Raw genomic sequence first — 23703 nt, 5'->3', positions numbered from 1 at the left:
CACATCTATTTAGTGTCAGGAGAACAGGATACTCCCCGGTGCTAGTCAGAGTCCACTGCTCCTGCACCCTTTTTTTTTTTTTTTTTAAGATTTTATTTATTCGACAGAGATCACAAGTAGGCAGAGAGGCAAGCAGAGAGAGAGAGAGAGAGAGGAGGCAGCAGGCTCCCTGCCTAGCAGAGAGCCCGATGCAGGACTCGATCCCAGGATCCTGAGATCATGACCTGAGCTGAAGGCAGAGGCTTAACCCACTGAGCCACCCAGGCAGCCTGCTCCCACACCCTTCTGTAAAAACCCCATGCCACCCTCTCCCTGATTAGTCACTGTAATCCACCTGCCCTGTGTGGACTCATTGTTCACAGAAGACACTGGCACTTGGTTACTGTGTTCTCTGGTCTTACAGGTCCTTCCATCATCCTAAGTGAGTTTGAGTCCTCAGGAAAGACCCACCTAATCGCTGAAGTCCTCCTCCAATACTATTTGGCCACCTATCCCCCACAATCATTCATCACCTAAAACCCCTCTATTTTCTTTATTCTATTTTATTTTATTTTTTAAGATTCTATCCATTCTTTTGACAGACAGAGATCACAAGCAGGCAGAGAAGCAGGCAGAGAAAGAGGAAGGAAAGCAGGCTCCCCACTGAGCAGAGAGCCTGACTCGGGGCTCGATCCCAGGACCCTGAGATCACGACCCGAGCCGAAGGCAGAGGCTTCAACCCACTGAGCCACCCAGGTGCCCCTATTTTCTTTATTTCTAAAACCACTAATTCTTTTCCCCTCTCCCCTAAAATCACTAATTCTAATAGTCCACTTTCAGTTCAGTTATTACACTAGCCTGATGGCAAATGCCCTTCCCTCTGTTCGAAAAGATTATCGGTCACTTCACTTCCTTTCTATCACCCCCTTCCTATTTTTACTTCTCCATTTATCTAGCTTAGTGTTCATGGTCTATCATTTCACTAGCTCTTAGAATTACCCTGAACTCTCTCCTTGAATGCATTCTTTCCTTGTCTTCTAAGACACCACTCTCTCCTGGTTTCTCTTGCTTGTCCAGCAGCCTTTCACAGACATTTTTACTGCTTTCTCCCTCCTCTGTTACTAAATGTTTAAATGCCGGAGAGATTTCAGGGACCTGTCCTAGGTGCTTTTCTCTTTTCATTCAATACCTTTTCCTTAAGTAATCACAGCTCTTCGAATGGGTTCAATTACTACTATCAGTATGCTTATGCTCTTCAAATTCATACCCGGATTCAGAATTGTTGTTTAAGCTCCAGATTGATGTAACTAACTGCTTACCTGACATCCTCAGATGAATACTTCCAAGGGATCTTCAACTCAGTGTGTTCAAAAGTAAACTCATCACTTTTCCATTAAAGATATTCTTTCCAGAAACCTGAGTCACCTTTGACATCTCACTCTCTTACTTCTCCCCATATTTAAGTAAGATCTGTTAATTCAATCTCCAAACTATTTCTCAAAATTTGTCCACTTTTCTCCATCCCTACCACCACCTCTCTGGTCCAAGTCATTATCACATGCCATGACCATAAGTGCTAGAATATACAGCGGCAAAGGGGTCTCTTGCCTGGATCACTTAAATAACTGGTCACATTGAAATCCCTTTTTTCCCTCCAGTCTATTTTCCACTTTGGAAACAAAGATTCATTCTTTTTTTTTTTTTTTTTTTTTTAAGATTGTATTTACTTGTTTATCAGAGAAAGCAGTAAAGCAGAGGGAGCAATAAGCAGAAAGAAAAGCAGGCTTTCTGCTGAGTAGGGAGCCTGATTCGAGACTCAATCCCAAAACCCTGAGATCATGACCCAAGCTGAAGGCAGATGCTTAACTGACTGAGCCACCCAGGTATCCAAAACCTTTTATTTTGTTTTTTTTTTTAATGCAAATCTGATTTTTTCATCTCTTAATGTGTGGATTAAACTAGATTATGCATGTAAAGGACTTAGTGTCTGGCACATGATAGTCAATAAATGTTAATCAGTGGATGTATGTTGAATAATTCAGTAAATGACTGTGGAATAACTGGCCAGCCATTTAGAAAAAAATACAGCTTTATCCCTACCTCACTCCTTAGACCCAAAGCACGTGGGAAGCAGGGAATGAAACCATAAAAATACTTGAAGAAAACACAGAGAAATAGTTGTATAACCTTGGAGTTGAAGTAAGCTTTCAAAACATGTTCCAAAAGTTAGAAGCCATAAAGAGAAACTAGCAATCCCATACCAGTGTTAACATTCTGCATGGTTAGAAAGGCCATAAATAAGACTGGAAGACAAATAGCAAATAGCGAAAATATTTATCATACTTAATTAAAAAGAGTTAATAACAAATATCTAACTAGCTCTTATAAATCAACAAGAAAATATTAACAACCCACTAGCAAAAGGTCAAGCTGCATAAATAGAAAATGCACAGTCTAAGATCTACAAGTGTCTAAGAACCTAAAGAAAATATGAGTAAAACAATAAGCTATTACATTTTACCCATAGGTTGGCAAAGATTAGAAAGACTGACTACATTCTGTCGAGGTAAGGAAAATGGGCACTCACCTGCACTTTAACATAAATTTGAACAATCTTTCTGGAAACAGTTTGGCAATGTGGACCATAATATGAAATGTGTGTACCTCTTTTTTTTTTTTTTTTAAAGATTTTATTTATTTATTTAACAGACAGAGATCACAAGTAGGCAGAGAGGCAGGCAGAGAGAGAGAGAGAGGGAAGCAGGCTCCCCGCGGAGCAGAGAGCCCAATGCAGGACTCGATCCCAGGACCCTGAGATCATGACCTGAGCCGAAGGCAGCGTCTTAACCCACTGAGCCACCCAGGCGCCCTGTGTGTACCTCTTGATACAGTAATCCCACTTCCAGAAATTTACTCTATAGAGATCACTTAAATGGTTCAAAAATATGTATGCTGAGAATGTTCACTGCATAATTTATAAAATTGGAAATAAATATTTATTGAAACAGCAATGGTCTTCCTTGGCACTCTTCATGATATGGGAGATACAGAAATTACAACGGAGAGATAAAATTCCTTTTCTCATGGAATTTACTTTCCAAAGGTTAGAAAGACATTAAACTAATAAACAAATGAGATACTTTCAAGTAGTGACACATGCTTTGAAGACGTAAAACTGGGTACAAGAACGTGATAAATTAAAAAGGTGTTTTCATCTATAACAAGAGAAATTTTTCCTGATGTGAAGAGCTGAGGAGTACCGAGTCTACACATGAAGAGGACACACTGTGTCATAAGAAAACCAACAAAGAACAATTGAAACCAAGATATATCTTTATTAAGTTCTTCATCTTTCAGAATAAAGGAGGAATTCTTCAGCTATACAGGCAGAAAAAGCAGATCACTTGTAAGAAGGAAGAATCAGGTTGGTCTTAGACTTCTCCATAGTGGCATTTGGTGGCTACAAAGTTTCTAGGGCAATAAGGTGAGCCCAAGAATATAATATCTGGTCAAGTTGTCATTTAAGTCAATAAGCCAATAAGACACACTCTCAAACAAGCAAGAACTTGGGGAGTAAATAACATACAATCCTTTCTAAAAACAAAAAACAAAAAACCAACAACTTCAGATGAAATCAAGCCAACCAAGAGATGAATGAAAATGCTGGACTAAAAGTAGAAAAACAATGGAGCATGACTTCAAGGGTGTGAAGGGAAGCAAATGCAAGCCATGAATTTTATTCTTAGTCAAGTTGTTTTTCAAGTAAGGCATACCCTGTTTTATTGTGCTTCGCTTTATTACATTTCATAGTTTTTTATAAATTGTGGCGACCCTGCATTGAGCAAGTTTATTGGCACCATTTTCCCAATAGCATTTGTTCATTTTGTGCTCTGTGTCACATTTTGGTAAATTTTTTTTAAGGTTTATTTTATTTTTTTTTTTTGAGAGACAGAGAGCATGAGCAGGAGGGACAAGAGGGGACAGGAGAGAGACTCTCAAGCAGACTTCATGCTGAGCAGGGAGTCTATTGTAGGGCCCGATCCCACAACCAGGAGATCACAACCTGACCTGAAACCAAGAGTCAGATGCTTAACCGACTATGCCACCCAGGCACCCCTCATTTTGGTATTTCTTGCAATATTTCCACCTTTTTCATTATTATTACTTTTCATTTTTTATTAACATATAATGTATTATTTGCCCCAGGGGTAAGGTCTGTGAATCGTCAGGTTCACACACTTCACAGCACTCACCATATCACATACCCTCCCCACTTTTTCATTATTATTATATTTGTTATGGTGATCTGTGGCCAGTGAACTCAGAGGTTACTATTGTATTTGGGACACTATGAACATTTATTATGGGGTGCCATGAACTGTGCCCATATAAGATGACAAACTTAAACCATAAATGTTTAATGTATTCTAACTGCTCCACCAACTGGCAGTTCCCCTAGTCTCTCTCCCTCTCCTAGTCCCTGAGACACAAAAATATTGAAATTAGGCCAGTTAATAACCCTACAGTGGTCTCTAAGTGTTTGAGTAAAAGGAAGAGCTGCACATCCCTCACTTTAAATAAAAAACTAGAAATGATTAAGCATAGTGAGGAAGGCATGTCAAAAGCCGAAATAGGTCAAAATCTACGCCCTTTAAGCCAAATAGCCAAGTTGTGAATGCAAAAGAAAAGTTCCTGAATGAAATCTTAAGGGCTACTCCGGTGAACACACGAATGAAAAGAAAACAAGAGCCTTATGGTTGATATGGAAAAAGTTTGAGAGGTCAAACCAACCATAACACTCCCTTAAGTCAAAACTTAATCCAGAGCAAGGCTCTCACTCTTTCCAATTCTGTGAAGGACAAAGAGGGGAGGAAGATGCAGAAGATAAGTCAGAAGCTAGGAGGGTGGGTTCATGCAGTTGGAGGAAAGAAGCCACCTCTGTAACATAAAAGTTCAAGGTGAAGCAGCAAGTGCTAATGTAGAAGCTGCAGCAAGTTCTCCAGAAGATCTGGCTATGAGAATTCACGAAGGTGGCCGCACTAAATGACAGATTTTCAATATAAGCAAAACAGACTTCTATTGGAAGAAGATGTCATCTAAAACTTTCATAGTTAGAGAGAAGTCAATGCCTGGCATCAGAGCATCAAAGAGCATCAAACAGACTCTTTTGCTAGAGATTAATACAGGTGGAAATTTTAAGTTGAAGCCAATGCTCATTTACTGTTCTGTTTAGAACATGGTTTACCGAATATCTGAGGCCCACTGTTGAGACATCCCACTCAGGAAAAAAGATTCCTTCCCAAATATTGCTGCTCTTGATGGTGTACCTGGTCACCCAAGAGCTCTAACGGAGATGGACAATGAGATGAATGCTGTTTTCATGCCTGCTAACAGCATCCATTCTGCTGCCCAAGGATCAAGGAGTAATTTCAATCTTCAAACTTATTATATTATAAATAATATAAACTTACTTATATTATAAATAATATAATAATTATATTATTATACAAACTTATTATTTTGTATTTACAAAAGAAATACATTTTGTAAGGTTATAGCTGCCATAGAGAGTGATTCCTCTGAAAAATCTGGGCAAAGTACATTGAAAACTTTCTCAAAAGGATTCACTATTCTAGATGCTATTAAAAACATTCGTGATTCATGGGAAGAGGCCAGAATAGCAATATTAACAGGAATTTGGAGGAAGCTGATTCCAACCTTCCTGGATGACTTTGAGGGGTTCAAGACTTTAGTGGAAGAAGTAGCTTCAGATATGGTAGAAAGAGCAAGAGAACCAGAATTAGAAGGGAGCCTTGAAATGTGCCTGAATTGCTGCCATCTCTTGATAAAGCCTGAACCAAAGAGGAGTTACATCTTACGGACGAATAAAGAAAGTGGTTTCTTGAGATGGAATCTCCTCCGGATGAAGATGCTGTGAAGATTGTGGAAATGAGGGGCACCTGGGTGGCTCACTGGGTTAAAGCCTCTGCCTTTGGCTCAAGTCATGATCCCAGTGTCCTGGGATTGAGCCCCGCATCGGGCTCTCCGCTTGGCGGGGAGCCTGCTTCCCTTCCTCTCTCTCTCTCTCTCTGCGTGCCTCTCTGCCTACTTGTGATCTCTGTCTATCAGGTAAATAAATAAAATCTTTAAAAAAAATTGTGGAAATGACAATAAAGGATTTAGGACATTCCATAAACTTAGTTGATTAAATTTGGAATGATTAAGTCCAATTTTGAATGAAATTCTACTGTGGGTAAAATGCTATCAAACAGCACTACATGCTATAGAGAAACCTTTTGTGAAAGAAAGAGTCGATCAATGAGACAAACTGTCCTATTGTCTTGAACTTATTGTATTGAACTTGAACCATTCTCAAATGTTTGTGACACATATTATTATTAGACATATTTTCTGTAACTTTTCTAATTAATATCCTCTGCCCATTCTTGGGTAGTCTTTCCTTTATTCATTATTAGGTTTTCTTCATATACTGTATCCACAATATATCTCCATCTTCATATATCCACAATATATCAATCAATCCATCCTTTATTATGTAACTTGCCAATATACATAGAATCACATTCTAGTCTATCATGTCTTTCAAGTTTGTTGATAGTGTTTTTCTTTATATAGAAGTTAAGTCTTGTACCTAGTTAAATCTTTTCCTTTGTAGATTCTAGATGGTATGTCTTACTTAAAAGGAACATTTCAACCACATGATTAAAAAATATATATATTCAGGATGCCTGGGTGGCTCAGTCTGTTAAGCATCTGCCTTCGGCTGAGGTCGTGATCCCAGGGTCCTGGAATTGAGCCACGTGTTGGGCTCCCTGCTCATCAGGGAGCCTGCTTCTCCCTCTCCCTCTGCCTGCTGCTCCCCCTGCTTGTGCTCTTTCTCTCTCTGTCAAATAAATAAATTTTAAAAGTCTTTTAAAATAATAAACCAACAAAAACAAACAAATAAATAAATAAAATAGTCTGCTATATTTTCTCCTGTCTCATAAGTTTCATCTTTTTCACTAAGATATTTACTTTATCAGATTCACATAAACTAAGATTGTCAGACTCACATAAATTGACCGGAATGCTTGAGACCCTGACAGAGGTGCCCTATCTCAATCTGTAAATACCTGAAAAGCAGAATTAGTAAACAAGCAGCCTGATGAGATCGCCAGATCTAGTAATTTAAAAGGGGTACTTTTTCATCCAGGAGATCCAAGACGACAAGAATGCTGAGTACCTTTACTGGAGACATGGAAGGGAGGGGGACTTCTCCTGGCCAGAGGAAATAACTAGCCCTGAAGCCTTGAAATGTTCAGGTTCTCCTGTTTCCGGTATCTTTATCCCATGATCAGTGCTGGAATGCATTCAGCTAACATTTATCTCTGCGGCTTTCCTCTATTTTGCATTGTATAGCAGACCACATTGAAGCTTTCTTTCCTTAGATGTGTCCATACCACTGATTAGTAATTAAGTAACTGTTCCCAAGGGTCTAGGAGACCTTGGGTTCTTTTCATCACCTGCCCATTAAGTTAAATTCTCTCAGGGGCAACCTTATTTTCCTTATTTGTAAGTTCTAAGTCCTAACTACAACAGTTTTATCTGGGAAGAGAAGTCTGAATTGAAGAAAGATTGCTGAATAGTTCAAAACAGTATATAACAGAGAACTGTGTAGTGTACGAGTTATTGAAGGTTTTTACACATGGAAATTACGGAAGTGATGGACAGGTCTGCCACTCACAGGGAGGTGGTTGCTGGAACCAGGGAACCGTGGGGGACAATGAAGCTAGGGACACTAGTCGGGAAGAGGACAACTGTCCAATTGGACAAGCCAGCTTCAAATTCTAGACCACAGAGTCTCCATCAAATTCCTCTCCAGATTCTTAGCCCTTAGCCCAAAGTGAATTTGAACCTCCAGGTACTTTAAAATATGTTGCACCAGGGGACCTGGGTGGCTCAGTTGGTTAAGTGGCTGCCTTCTGCTCAGGTCATGATCCCAGAGTCCTGGGATTGAGTCCCGCATCTGGCTTCTTCAGTGCAGAGCCTGCTTCTCAGTGGAGAGCCTGCTTCTCCCTCTTCCTCCTGCTCTCCCTACTTGTACTCTCTATCTCTCTGTCAAATAAATAAAGTCTTTAAAAAAATATGTTGCACCAAAATAGTGTCTGTTCTATTAACTTATTAAACCTCTTAATTTGTTTTTTTTTTTATTTTTTAAAAGATTTTATTTATTTATTTGACAGAGATCACAGTAGGCAGAGAGGCAGGCAGAGAGAGAGGAAGGAAAGCAGGCTCCCCGCTGAGCATAGAGCCCAATGTGGGGCTTGATCCCAGGACCCCAAGATCATGACCTGAGCCAAAGGCAGAGGCTTTAACCCACTGAGCCACCCAGGCGCCCCTAAACCTCTTAATTTGACTTAGCAATACCTTCCTTTATAATGACATCAGCCATTTATCAAGGGCCCACATTATGGACATTTGAACATTTTTCTGTAATCTTATAACAACCATATAACAATTTACAGATAAGCAAAGCAAGGCTCAGAGAGTTTTAAGACACTCGTATAAGGTTTCACAGATAGAAAATGACAGTCCACACACCAAATAACATACCATAAATTAAGAGAAGTGAAGTATTATCCTATCACTTTTCTGGAAAACAACAATCATTTTTGACAAAACCTGAGCCACAGATAAGCTGAAATAGTGGTCTCCAAACTTCTTGACCATGCATACTTATTGGTAAAAAAAAGCACACCCTCTCCCAATATATGTGTATTTATTTCTGAATTACTATCATCAGCTAATATCTCAAGACACAATATATACTTAGGGCAGAATTCATTATAATGTATGTAAATCCATACTTCAAATACTCTTCTGAATAATTTCAAAAAGTTTTTGCTGACTTCTTGTCAGATCTGATTAGCTTATGATTGTTTGTATCTGATAATCTGTCTAAGAGCTCCCATAGGAGTAGAAGTGATTGATTGTGCTTGCATTTTTCGGTATCATTTAAAAGTCATGTTTTCTTTGTAGAAATTTTTTAAAGCCTCTGTCCATTCCATGAAGAAATTTAGCCAAAACTAGTTGATATAATTAAATCCCTTAACTGGGTGCACATTAACTGCAACACATCCTAAGAACCTCTGTCAATCCCAAAGTTTATAGCAGCAATGTCCACAATAGCCAAACCATGGAAAGAGCCCAGATGTCCATCGATAGATGAATGGATAAAAAAGATGTGAGATAAATATATGGAATATGGAATACTGCTCAGCCATAAAAAAATAAATGAAATCTTGCCATTTGCAACAACGTGGGTGAGACTAGAGTGTATCTGCTAAGTGAAATAAGTCAATCAGAGAAAGATAATTATACAATCTCACTCATATGTGGAATTTTTAAAAAAACTTTCTTTTTTTAAAAGATTTTATTTATTTATTTGACAGAGAGAGAGATCACAAGTAGGCAGTGAGGCAGGCAGAGAGAGAGGGGGAAGCAGGCTCCCTGATGACCAGAGAGCCCAATGCGGGGCTCGATTCCAGTACCCTGAGATCATGACCTGAGCCGAAGGCAGAGGCTTAATCCACTAAGCCACTCAGGCGCCCCTCATATGTAGAATTTACGAAATTTACGAAACAAAACAGAGGATCATAGGGGAAGAGAGGGAAAAATAGAAGATGAAATCAGAGAGGGAGACAAATCATAAGAGACTCTTAATCATAGGAAATAAACTGAGGGTTGCCGGAGGGGAGGGAGTTGAGGGGATGGGGTAACTGGGTGATAGACATTAAGGAGGGCATGTGATGTAGTGAGCACTGGGTATTATATAACACTGATGAGTCACTGAACTCTACCTCTGAAACTAATAATACACTATCTGTTAATTAATTGAATTTAAATTAAAACAAAACAAAGCCACAAACAAAAGCAGAAACGACCCATACAGAGCACAAACTGATGGTTACTCGAGGGGAGAAGGATGGGGGTGATGGGCAAAATAGGTGAAGGCAAGGGGGAGATATAGGCTCCCAAACATGGAGTGACTAAGTCACAGGAATTAAAGGTACAGCATAGGCAATATAGTTAATGGTATTGTAATAGCGTGTGACGAGGTAGTTACACCTGCGATGAACATAGCATAAGGTATAAACTTGTCCAATTCCTATGTTGTACACCTGAAACTAATGGAATGTTGTATGCCAACCATACTGCAATAAAAAATTTCACTGTGCATATATACAAAGAACCTTTGTTAATCTTCCATATTGTTGAATTCCCTGCTCCCCATCGCGATACATCATTTCTCTTCAGACAGGTGACCAGGTGACCTACCAAGTAGAAAGCACATGGACATCTGGGTCTTTTTGTCCACTTGTATGGTGGGTGGGTCTGGGTCTGGAGTGTGGGGCAGGACCAGGATTTGGCCTATTCATCTCAGTTTTAAGGTTCCAGAGCTTATCAGTGTCATAGCAAGGTTGTAGAACTCAGGTCTGCTCCCTCATTTTCCTTTCCCTGACCACAAACTGAGACAGAATCTCATACAGGCTTGCTGCTGGAAGAGGCTTTTAGGGGAAACTTGTCAGAGCCCCCCCATCCCCATTACACTTTAGAGGGAGATGTGGGATGAGGTGCCCAAGCCTCCCAACTCCAGGACCCGGCCAAAGGTCAGGTTTCCTTACTTACTGAGTTCATCTCCACCCCATTACCACTCTGGGTCTGGGCCAAGAACCAAGATGTCCTCTTTCCCGGGAGTGGTCACTGCTCCCTCATCCCCCTTGAGTTTCTAAGAGGCCCAGATCCTGGAGGCAGCAGGGAAAGCAGGAGGAGGCCAGCTAATTAGCCGGTCACTGTGATTAGCCATGAGAGCCACTCTCCCTCCAAAACCTGAACAGTAAGGCAGGGGCAGAGCAGCGGTGCAGGGCCACCTGCCCACCGCACAGATGTCCTGTGCCTGGGACAGTCTCTGCAAGCCCACCCCACCCGCTCCCCTGGCTGGGCCTGTATCCTCTTTCCTCCCATTCTGTACCACCTTCCACAGGTTTCCTAGACTGTGCTCAGAAAGGCAAGAGAAGAGGCATTCCACCCACTACTCTTAGGGGTAACATCTAGTTTGGTCAAAGGGGGTTCCAGGCTGTCCCCACTCCTTAATGTACACTGTAAGGTTGTGGGTCTTTAATGACCTGGAACCCAGTCCTTTCCCTTCCACGACACCTATAGAGATGGAATTGTCTGGACTTCACCAGGAGTCTACTCAGCACCCCACCGTACACACTGTTCCTGCCTAAATCGCGAGTCCCTCTCCTCAACTCCCCTTCACTTTGAATGACTTAGAAATTGACTTTCGAACACCCAGTCTGGGCACCACAGCCACCCCTAGGCGCTCTCAAATCTCTTCCAATAAGTAACAGTAGCTAGTAACTAGTAACCCTCAAAGAGGACTTACTATATGCTCAACACTTTATACAGATTAACTCATTTAATCCTCACAAGTCTGTGGGGTCGGCACTATAGTTACCCACCTTTTATAGATGAGGAAATTAGATCACAGAGAAGTTAAAGCCCTTGCCTGAGGTTACCTCAATGATTCATGGTGAAGCTGAAGTTTGAACCCAAGCAAATACAGATCCAGAGGTCTGCCCTTAACCACTGTACTATGCACCAAGATAAATCTTATATAGACAATTGATGTTCTTTCCACTTTTGTAAAGTGTGACCAAAATCATCAGGAAATATTGATCTGCATTGTATAAGCTACACAAATTCAGCTTCAAGTATAGTCCCCCAGCTGCTTTCCAGTCAAATTGCTGCTGCCCCAAAGGCCTTCCTACACAGAAATTCTGGAACTGCTGCTGCAAATGTCCTTCGTTTTGCTCCTTCTTGAGACCCTCGATATCCTGTGAACACCTTCATTGGTGGTCTTGTCTGCTTTCAGTGATATTCCTTTCCACTCCTCAAGGGAACACCTGCAGTGCTCACTAGCTGAATGTTTACTCCTCTTTCTGGAAGGAAGATGAAAGCGAGCAAGGAGAGCTGGGTACACAGACATCCATCAACTGGGCTTTTGATCTCTCAGCCCAGGGAAGCAGATTTCACACCCAAGCCAACTGCAACAAGTTTTACTAGTGAAGTTTCCTGCAATACCCCATCCAGTCTGGAACTGAATCTGCACCGCGGCGAGTCCCTTCAACGCCATACCCCTTCAAGGGCCTCGGGCTGGCTCTGGTGTGGGTGCAGTAAGCTCACCATGGATGATATGACAGAACAAGCCATCGGTTCCTGTGGAGTTTGAGCAGCGTCAGGCCCCAGACTCAGAGTTCCTACTGTGTGCAGAAGCCATCGTGTGTCCATACTTACCACTACCGCCAGCGTGGGAGAGAGACTTGCCAGACACCAAGGCCAGCCCTGCCCAGGGCTCTTGCCCTTGGGCCCCTGAATTCTGATGCAGGGTCAAGTAGGGAACCTGGGCACAAGGGAAGAAACTGTCTTCCGGCACTCGGACAAAAGAGATTCGGTGAACAGATGGGGGGGGGGTCACCAGGTGGGACTGCCAGGTGGCTGTTGGAGGGGAAGAGAAGCAGTCAGTGCAGGCAAGAAAGGCAGGGGACCAGCTGTGGCAGAGGCCAGACAGCTGGCCGGCCAGAAGAAACGCTTTAGGATGTCATTCGGGCCCGAAACGCGCCCTCGACAGGGGAAGTTATTGCGACGTCCCTGCAAATATAAAGTGCTGTACAAATACTAAATCTAAAATGGCTAATAACTTTGTTATGTTAAAGCATTCATGTCAGGTAATTAATGTACTCATTGTGATCATTTAATTTTATGGCAGGTAGTGTAGGGCTGGACAGAAATAGGGCTCTTTGGCCCAGTCCTCTCATTTCTCATTAGATAAGCCAGCAGCACAGTCTCCCTGATCTTCTGCACCAAGGTCCTGCTGGAGGGGCTGCTGCTGGGGTTGGGGGTGGGGTTTGTGAGGCCCGACCTGGGTCTCCAAGCTTCTGGGATTTAACGTGCCTTGGCCCCTGGTGCCTAGAGGCCCTAGTGCCCCCTGGTGGTGCCTGAGGTACCACCATTTCCTCAAAGGAAATTCCTAGCTGAACTGGTGAGGAAAAGAGAGAATTGTCCTCTCCTAATGGAAACTTCTCTCTTGACAAGTATGCCTCCTAGGCTACCAGGTGCCCAGTAAAGAGAGAGCTGGCATTGCTGTGTGGTGTTCCGTGGGGTGGTGGTGGTGGTAGTGGTTTTGTAGCAGTTGGGAGCTCCTGGAGGGAACCAAGAAGCCCACCCTTCTTGCCCCAGAGAGCCCCAAAGGGAAGCGGTTGAGGCTCCAGCCCCCAATGCAGGCCACCATGGAATTCTATGGAGAAAGTAACTCTTGCTGCTCTTTGCTCAGTCTATTGAGGGTCCAGCTTGCGGCAGTGACTCCATCTTCCCTCTGCTCTCTGTATTCCTTCTCCCTGCCATTCACCCCTCTGTCTCCTCAACATACCCTGGGCCAAGGCAACTACTCTCATTCCTTTCCCAAAACCTTCTAGTAATCTCTTCCATGGGGAGCCCTTCCTGGTTAAGCAGGCTCCTAAGAAGAACCTCATCTTCTATCAGTTCTCAGTCCCATTCAGCATGCCAGCCTGGAATGGGGCTCAGGAGGGTGTAAGGCTGGCTTGCTTTTCTTTGCCCTGAATGAGCCCCCAGTCTCAAACACGCCTACCTTCACACAAATGCACAGAAACCTATCTCCATCTTGACCTTCCCATTGATTCCTGTGTGCTGGGACATGGTGACCAGAAGGCTTCTCCATACTAGAAATATTAAGATTGGCTTGGCTAGATACTGGATTATAACTTACAGAATCCTTGAATCCTTGATTGTGGTCAGTGCACACTCTTGTTTCTCTCTTTCTCTTCTCTCCCCCTATTCTCTGCCGGACTTACCTGCCATTTCAAGAGACTGTGGGTACAGCTTGCCCAATAATTAATATATTTATTGCTGACCCAGAAAGATTTGGGATCTATCCTTCATAGTGGCTTTCTTTGCTAAAATCAGCAGTAGCTGCCTGGATGACCCATAAGGTCCAGGTTACTTGTAACCAGGTGGGCAGGGCCACAGGAGTCCAGCCAGTGGACCATGGCCTTGCCAGTCTCAGAATCAGCGTATGCTTAGGCAGCTCTCTGTGTGGTAGGACCCTATCCCACTCAGTTGAAGGAAGGATAGGACTACTGCCTTCCAGACCTGTATTTAGCCTAGAGCTCCATGCTCATTAGCATAAGTCTGACAAAGGAAAATCACCACACTACTCTCACGGAGGCATCACCACGTGCCAGGGACTGTACAAAATCACTTTATATATATTTTCTCATTTCATGCACCCGAGTTTCCTATGTCATGGGTGCCATCTACGGCTTCATTTTACAGATGCAAGAACTAAGACTCAGAAAGGTTAAGTGGCTTACTTAAAGTCATATGGTTGCTGGGGAGCAGAGCTGGGATCTGAACCCAGCAGTCTTTGGCAGGAATCCACGTGTAAACCACTACTCTGTATCGCCTCCTTTCGTGCCATGTCATCTACAAGTCCTGGCCTTCCATTCTGAAATAGTTATTGTTGTCTACTCCATGCTGGGCCCCGCGCTGAGCCCTTAGGAGGGATGGGCATTATCTAAGAATGACTGATTGCTTGAGGTTTCCCATTCGCAAGTCCCTGTTGTAAGTTGTACTGGAGAGTCATCTGTACCAGAGAGTGAACAACTGCCCAATCTACAGATCCTTGCTAGGAAAAGGGGCTCTGCGTGCTTCCTTCTGCAGAGATGACCGTGCTCGGAGTCAAGTGACTTTACTACTCTGACCACAGCTTACTGGGTCAGGGCTGGACACGTGACCCAAAGGCAGCCAATCTATTTGTTGGTCAGGAGTCCATGAAGTGGCCTAGCAAGGAATTCTGCTCAACAGAGTTACGGACTGGGATGTGGCCAAGCCAATTAGATTCTTTTCCTTGGAAAATAGAAACTCAAGTTAATTCTAAGTGCTAGGTGCTGCAGAAACAAGGGCAGAGTACTAAGTGACTATACGGGCAAAGACAAGATTGGAGACCAATGAATGCTCACTCAGAGGCAGTAATGAAAATACCTCATTTCTAGAATTACACTGTATCCTGAACAACAGTGTTCTCAGAGTTTCTAAGGGCTCTGTGAAGTCTCATGGTGTGGCTCTGTCTCGACTTCCTTATTACTTTCTATGTCCTCACAATGATCCCCTATTACCAACACAATCTCAGTGTGTCCTCATGGAATTCACGATTAAGTGGGTAACACAGACAGACAATGAAGCAATTATGGCAGAGTGTGATAAACGCAGCCATGGCGGAAGCCCAGGAGGCTGTGAGAGCACAGAGGAGGCACCAGGAAGAGCACATCTAGTCAGAGACAGTCCGGGAGGGCTTCCTAGAGGAAGATGAATTAGATACAGTTGTTGTCTTACTCAAAGCACAAATCATCACCCTTAAAATCACCCTACATTATCTGACCCTCATTGCCTTTCCATTTTCTATTTCTGTCATTGTATTCCCCTTTTGCTTATCCTATTCTACCTTCACTGGCCTTCTATGTGCTCCTGAAACACACTGCCTCCTGCCTTAGGATCTTTGCTCTTCTCTTTACCTGGAATGTCTCCAGATACCTACTTATTCAACTCCCTTACTTCCTTTAAATTTTGCTGTAATCTCATCTTCTCAATGAGGCCCACTTTGGCATCTGAGTTAATACTGCCGCCTGTCTGCCAACTCCTGTACCCAGACAGTATACTGATCTCCTTACTCCACTCTTTTTCTTCTTTCTTAGAACTTATCATACTTACCATCTTCCTACATACTTGATGATTTACTTACTTATTCATTTATGGTTTTTTTCCCCCCAGGTCCCCACTTGCCTGCCCCAGAATGTAAGCGCAACATGGATAGAGGTCTTATTTTGTTTATTGACTGTTTCCCCAGAAAGCAGATTTTGAGACAAAGATTAGTATGCAAGATGTTTAGTAGACTGCTCTTGGGATCAGCACCAATAGAGGCAAGCACCATTAGGCAGAGGGAGAAGCTGAACTAGGAAGCTTCTAGGAACTTCTAGGAACTTCTAGAAGTTTCAGAACTAGGAACTAGGAAGCAGTCCCAACAGGACCTCAGCCAGTCCAATAGGAAGCCCTGGAGCTGGGATGATCTTTCAAAATTACCCAGAGTTGGGACAAGTGGATCTTCATGCCCCAGTATGGATGAGTCATTGATGCAACTGCCTTTAGAAAGAGGCGGGACCTTGGGCAAAGAAATTTTCTTCAGCTGAGCCATCCTCCAACAAGGCCAGCCATTGAGGGCTGCTAACAGCGCTCCCAGCAATTGGTGGAATCAGTCCTTCATTCCTGAACAGGGAGCAAGGCAGCAGATGACTGCATTCCCTGCGATCGACCCTGGTACCACTTAGATTCACTTTCTCATACTGGTTCTGAGAGCACCGCCTCCAGGATTTCCGCAGGCCTCTCTTTCCAGGGGAAACTTAGAAGAAGTTTCGAAGAATGAATAGCAGACCCCACTGTTGGATCTGGTCTCAGAGTCGCAGATTAGATCCATTATACTCCTCTGCTCAAAATTTGCAATTCCTTTCGCCCTCAGCTAACGCATGTGTTGGTCTTGATAGCTTAGCTGATGGCATGACGCAGACTCTCATCCTTAGGGGAGATCTCAGATTGTTACTATTCCCTTCTCAGGCTGAGGTTGTTGCACTTGTCCTTATATCATCAAATTAGGAGAAGGGAGTACCGATAGATCAAGTATCAAGTGGATTGCCTGGCTATTCCCATTGTGTAATTGCAGCCCTGCTGTCTCCTGATGATCTGAGCCAATTACCTCTGCCAAGATAGAGTGACTTTTCTTCTTGCCTGTTGTCCGTGGCATGGTGAACCTGAAGAACCCAGGCAGCAGTCATAGTATATAGTTTAATGGGCCTCTTGCTGTGTCTTCTAACAGAAGTGTTCCCCTTTGGGTATTAGCTCTTCTAAATTTGCAAAGCCCAGCATGGTATATTTCACACATAGATCACTGGGAGTAATTGTAAATGAGGCTTTGATTTCTGGACCCCACTGGGGACACATCTCCATATAAAGATCTTTGATTTAAAATGTATACTGTGTCCTAAGCGGCACCTGGGTGGCTCAGTCAGTTAAGTGCCTGACTCTTGATTTTGGCTCAGGTCATGATCTCAGGGTTGTGAGATCGAGCCCCACATTAGGATTCATGCTGGGTGTGGAGTCTGCTTAAGATTTGCTCCCCTAACTTGCCCTCCTAAAAAATGTACACCATGTCTTAGAACAGAGTTTCTTAATCTTGGTACTATTGACATTTTGGGATGGATAATCCTTTATTTGGGTGGGGGGGTGAGAGACAGAGGTTGTCCTGTCTCCTGTAGAATGCACATCCCTAGCTTCTATCTACTAAATGCCAGTAGAACTACCTCTCCTTCTCCCTTCCTCTAGTTGCAAAAATGAAAAACATCTCCAGATATTACCCAATGTCCCCTAGGGGGCAAAATCATCCCCAGTTGAGAGCCAGTATCCAAAAACATGGTGCCCCGTTCTCAAAGAGTATCATGTCCTAGCTGGTGTTTCAGCTGTGCCTCCAAAGAGCCATTTCATTGTTCAGTTAGGTTAGCAGCTTCTGGGTGCCATAGCATGTGATACAACCAACGGACCCCTTGTTATGGGCTCACTCTTGCACCTCCATTCCTGGAAAGTAGGTCTCTTGGTATAACATGGTAGATAGGATATGAGATTGTATGCTGATGGTTCAGATATTCTGTAAGCCTTCATTTGACGGTGCTGGCTAAAGCTCTAGAGGCAGGAAAGGCAAACTCATATCCAGAATATGTAGCTATTCCTGTCAAAGTGAATTTATACTTCTTCCAAAATGGAAAGGACCCAAAATAATCAACTTGCCCCTAATGGGCTTATGGATCTCCTCAAAGGATTGTGCCTTCTTGGGGACTTAGCATTGGTCTCTGCTACTTCTAGGCTGAACATTGCACAGTGGCAGTGGCTAGATCAGCCTTGGTAAATGGGAACACATGCTATCAGTCCTGGGTGTAACTTCCTTCCACCCTGCCATCATTGTTACTCCATCCATGCATTCATCGTACTGGCACTGGGGTAGCCAATGACGAAGCTGGTTGATGTCAACGGGCTGAGTCATTTTATTGACTTGATGGTTTAGTTCCCTCTCCAATGGTGGATATTCACTGGTGGGCCCTAACATGTCATACAAAGATCTTCCCACTTTGTGTTCATTCTCTTATGCCCATTCACGGTCTACTACCCCAGACCTCCTTGTTTGTGATCTTCCAGTCTTGCCCCTTTCAGCAGCCACAGTCATTACCCACGGTCCTTGAGTCCATAAATATTCTATCCTTGAATCTCCTTTCTTTCCACATAAAGTGGGTGACCAGGGGACTCTGCCCATTGAGAGGATTTTCCCTCACCACTGTTTCAGGGTAGCCACTGTCCATTTCTGCTTGTAATCACACATTGCATCAAGCCATCCATAAACTAAGGTAGGGCTTTCCTCTCCTATTTCCTCATTATAAGGAATCCTTCTATACAAGCTAGGTGTGAGCAGAGGAGAGGCACTGGCACACCAGTGGTAGATGACAAGGGGATACTACTACTGTAGCTTGCTTGTGCACGCCATTTCTGCTCATGCTCAACCTCACATGGAGTTCTTCCATCTTAAGACGGATTCTTACTGGGCCTGCCTAACCCCATGACTCGGTGGATCTCAGAACTCAGTTTTCGTGAAAGGATGAAGTTTTAGGACCTGCCTGAAAAAAACATGCAGCAGCAGGGGGAGTATGGGCCCACAGGGAAGGTTTGAAGGGACACAAAGTGGAGGTGAAGGGAGAATCAAGATATTTTCTCTACTACTGTTTTAATTTTCTCTACTGTTTTAATAGTAATTCTTTCTGTGAGCCAGGCACTATAGTAAGTCCTTCATATGAACTGTTATGAATTACGAATTTAATCCATACAACATTTGAGGTGGACCTGATTCTATTATTCACATTGTTATTATTCCCATTTTACTGAGGAAACTAGGTCCTGGCAGGGGTTAAGGAGCACAGAACTGGTAAGTAGTGGAGCAAAGTCTGAATCCCAAGACGCTCTGACTCCAAGGCCTAATCTTTAAATAACCACAGTATCAGCCATTCTCTTCAGGCCAGCTGCCTTGAGATAGAATGAAGAAAGAGAGTGTGTGTGTCCATGTGCGTGTGTGTTCTTGTGTGCATGTGTGTTTATGGATGGTGGCCAGGGAAGATTTTTCTAGCTCTGGCTGTACTCTGCTATGCTGAAGAGCTTCAGGATTTTTACAGGTTCATCCATTCCTTCATCCAACAAACATTCAATGAATACCTAGTTACTACAGAATTATAAGGAGTGAAGGAGATGTCTTGCCACTTGCTACTATACCCTTAGGGAAGGTTCTCCTACATGGGGAGGGTGGCTGCTCAGGACAAGAGTAGAAAAGGGAGGACCACTACAGGGAAGGCTGTACTCATTGGCCCAGATAGCTCTGAGAGCTGGAGGAGGAATAAGGTGACTTGGCTATTTGGCCCAAAGATGGAAACTGCTTTTCTCTGCTTTAAGAGCTGCCCCTGATGGGCCTGGTCAGAAGTGTTGATGGTCTGGTCTTCAGAGCTCCTTTAGTTATAGCCTATGGGTCACCTTCCCTTTCTTGGGGCTCTCAGTCCTGATGTCTCAGCAGCCCCCTGCCCCACCGCATCATTAGAGCGACTGATTACTTTCCATCCCACGGGCCCAAGTTTCTACCTGTTAAGTAACCACCTGTCTGCTTGCTCCCTGCATGCATTCTGGAGCCCCAGTCTTACCCTGGCTCAGGTTCTGTTTTTCGTTTCTTTTTCATTCAGCCTGGAAATATTAACTACCAAAATAATTATAATTTACATTTAGTAAGCACGTACTGTGTGCCAAGCCTTGTGCCCAAAGCTCTAGGGATGACATCATTTAACTCTGTGTCAACGCTTTGGGGAGGTCCAGGCCTACTGTTAGAAGTGGAACAGGAGGTCAGGGAACAGGGGCTCTTCTGGCCGGGACTGTGCTGCTCCTGGGCCTGTCCTGCACAGTCAGACCACTACAGGACCACCAGAGCGCCTGGGTCCACCGGCCTCACTCAACACCCAGTGTCCCCAACTGAGCCCTGTGGTGGGGTACACAGGGCTTTTGGCTGGGTTCCGCTTACCCCTTCCATTCCATGAACAGTCATCTCTGCCAGGTCAGCTCCCTTTCCCTTGGCTTCCTTTGTGCTTTTCCTGGCCTTGGCTCATGCTGTTCCTTCTGCCCAGAGTCCCTCTTTTCCTTTTTCTGCCTGGCAAAATCCTTATTTTTCAAGCCTCCCTTTAATGTCATCCTGACCTCCCTGCCCTCCCCTGTCAGAATTAATTGCTCCCTCCTTTTGTGTTGCTCAACAGCACTTATCACTGCGAACTGTAGTTACTTGTTCCGCCACTCAGCCTCGGGGAAAGAGAGGCAGGGGCCCGTTTCCATTCACCTCCTGGTCTCTGGGGCTCAGGGGCTTCCCAGTGTTTGCTGAAGCCCACTGGGACTGGGGCAGGGGGCTGTGAAGCTTGACTGGGGACACCCCCTGGGACGGCACCCGGGTTCTCTCTGAATCCCTGCTGTCTCTCTAACCTCTTTCTCTCTGGCTGGCCCAAACCAGATTTCAGGGACTATGACAGGATCCCCACCCTGAGCAGGAATACGTCCGTCCTCTCTCCCCTCCAGATGACTCCCCTTCTTCAGTGGCCAGCCAGCCTGCCTCCTGGCACCCCCTCTAGCCTGGTGCTCCCCGCTCTCCCCATTTAGCGGCATCTGCGGATTTCATTAACTTGCTACTTAACCCCTCTCGCTCGGATCAGCTCTGAAGATGATAAATCAGGCCCAGGGCTCATCCCTGCAGCGGCCAGCCTCTCCATAGCCCCCTCTAACGAGGCTCTGGCCGCCCCTATTCATCACTGGCCACCCTCCCTTTCTCCTGTGGTTTCACTGCTCTTACCACCCCACAACGCCCCCCCCACCCCCGTGCAGACAGTGTCAGTAGTGTTACAGCCCAGCCACTTGGGGTTGCATTCTGGAGGTAGATTCAGGACAGACCCCGGAGCTGATGAGCTTCCTAGGCCAGACTGCTCTTGTCCCTGGGGGGGCTGTGGGCCTTGGCTTCTCTGGGCAACTGGGGTTAGCCCAAAGGCAGCACCCAGGGGCTGAAGGAGATGGAAGCCCTGGCCTGGAAAAGGATGGGAGGGCTAATGGAGCAGAGGGCTTCCTTCCTTCCTATAGGCTGGCCTTTATTTCTGTGTAGGAAGGGGCTGGGGGTGGGGGGCTTAAAGGGATAGACCTGCCTTCTCATTCCTTCCTTTCTTCCACAAGACGTTCCACTCCTTCCCTGCTAGATCTTCCCAAGAGCCCTCCTTTCAATGTCCTTCTCTATGATGCTGCCTGTCTCACAGGCCCCCCACCCTCTCCTTACAGGCTTATAGAGCATGGATGGGAGGAAGACTGCTGTAGCAGTGACCCCGTGGCAGGGTGTGCAGAGCAGCACCCAGAGACTTTTCCAGAGAGCCCCCCCCACAGTGGCAAAGCTTCCCGGGCTCTGGGACTCCTTTCTCACCCTCATCTTTCTAGCGCCCCCCTTATTTCTTGAGGTTCCTCTGATTATGCTCAACCTGTGACCCCTCTATCCTACCACCACCTGTCACTGAGGCTGCCATTTTGCTCAAGGGATGGATCACCTGTGCCTCCGTGGCTGGCCAGCAGTGTGGGTTTTTCTCCATTTAGCAAAACAGCCCTTTCCCTCCCAAATCTCCCCCTGGCCGCTTCTCTAAGCCTTGCCTAAATACCATCTTTAATTTTCCTTTCTCTGTACAGTTACCTTTCCCTCTCTCCCTCAGGCCCCAGATCTCTCTTCCTGACTTCTCTCTCCTTCCCTCCCATGACTCCTCTCCTGTTCCCTTCTCCCATTTATAGGCATAGACTCCCTAAAAGGGACCACCCCAGATTCGTCAGGGATCTAGCCCTTTTGCAGTTCTAATCAGGGTACTTCTGGTTTTCTCTGCCTTTAGAGATCTCTCTGGGCCCCTTCCTGTCACCTCCATCTGCCCTCATCGTGTCCCCTCCAACTCCCATTCTCACCTTCAGGGGACAGTGTCTTGCCCTCAGCCCCCACCCCCATCCCAGTTCCCTCCCTACCCCTTCCCAGGCCCTGCCATGATCTCCTGTCCTCCTCTCCTTCAGCATTCTTCTTCTGAAGGGTTCAAAGCCATTGGATATTCACTCAGCAACCCCGCCCCCCACCCCCACGTGTGCTTTTGTCAGGTGCTATTTCTCCGATGTCTTCATTACCTCCTAATTGGCCAAATCTCTTTTCTTTATTTTTCTTGTTAAAGACAGATTTAAGGAATGAGTTCAGTAGCTCAGCCATTTTCAGACCATCATTAATTTCCCGCCTTCTTATTTATTAATGGAGCAACTTCCTTGCTGGTATTTCTTGTTCCCTGGATATCTCTGTAAAAGCCTGCCCAGCTCATGCAGCCCCTGGGACCAGTGCTAACTCACTCTTACTTTGTGCTGCCCTCAGCTGCTCTGGCATTCTCTCCACAGCCCCCCTGCTCCTGCAACACTCCTTGCTCAAGACCCATGCCCCCCACGTTTAGGCACAGAGCCTTCCCTCCTACACACGGAGAGGCCAGAAACTCCCAGTTCTCTCTTCCACCCCTTCTCCTTTCCACGGTGTTTCAGGTTCTACTCTAAGCCAAGCAAATGCGTGCATGCTGTCTCGTTGACTCCTCAAGATCTTAAGAATGAAAGAACAGACTAGAGCTCTGGGAGCAACACTGACTCTGGCAGGGTCACTTTGCTCAGAAGGGTAGTGCCAGGATGTGAACCCAGTTTTACCTGGCCCTATGGCTACGGCTTTTTCTCTTTGCCAGCCCACCTCCAGGAAGCCTGCAGAGAAAGGTCGTATTTAGGGTAAGTGGCGATCCAGAGGGAAATCCCGGGACCAGGGAGAAGGCAGCAGCATGGTGGAAAATAGAAGGCAGTGGCCCGAGCGTTAGCAGGAGTGCGGGCAGCAAGCAGTATCGGGTGAGCAGTCTCCTTCTTCAGGCCCTGACCTCTCTGGGTTCCACTTTCTAAATCTCCCGCTCCAGTTAGCTAAAGGACTCACGTTCTAATGGGGACATTTCTAACACGTGGGAGCAGCCATCTGGGGACTCTTTCTTTGCCTCTGAGAGCCTTTGCTCTTCTGGAGGCTTTTTGATTCCAGTTCTCCGGGAGCCTCAGCCCTTCTCCCCAGGTGAGGGGGTTGGTCCAGCTGCTACCTGCCAACCTCTGCCTATGCACGGGTGTAGGTGAGAACCAGTAAGCACAGGGCTCCTTGAGCAGACAGCTACCACCCTAGAACCCAGGCCCCAGGTCTAAGCATATGCTGATTCTGCCAATGGCTCTTAAGCCTTCTTGAATATGAGAGATGGGGACTTCTGGTATGGTCTTGCTAAGATCTTTCCATAATCAGGAATATTCCTGTAATCCCCTAGGCTCTGAGCCCAGACTCTGGGTGAGGCCCTCGCATGCCCAGGGCTCAGTGGCTAAGGCTATAGCTGCTTCCACAATGCCAGCGAGAGGTGA

This window comes from Mustela nigripes, chromosome 14, assembly GCF_022355385.1.
Source record: "Mustela nigripes isolate SB6536 chromosome 14, MUSNIG.SB6536, whole genome shotgun sequence".
NCBI lineage: Eukaryota > Metazoa > Chordata > Mammalia > Carnivora > Mustelidae > Mustela > Mustela nigripes.
The sequence above is the reverse complement of the archived record's forward strand: the minus strand, read 5'-3'. Positions refer to the sequence as shown.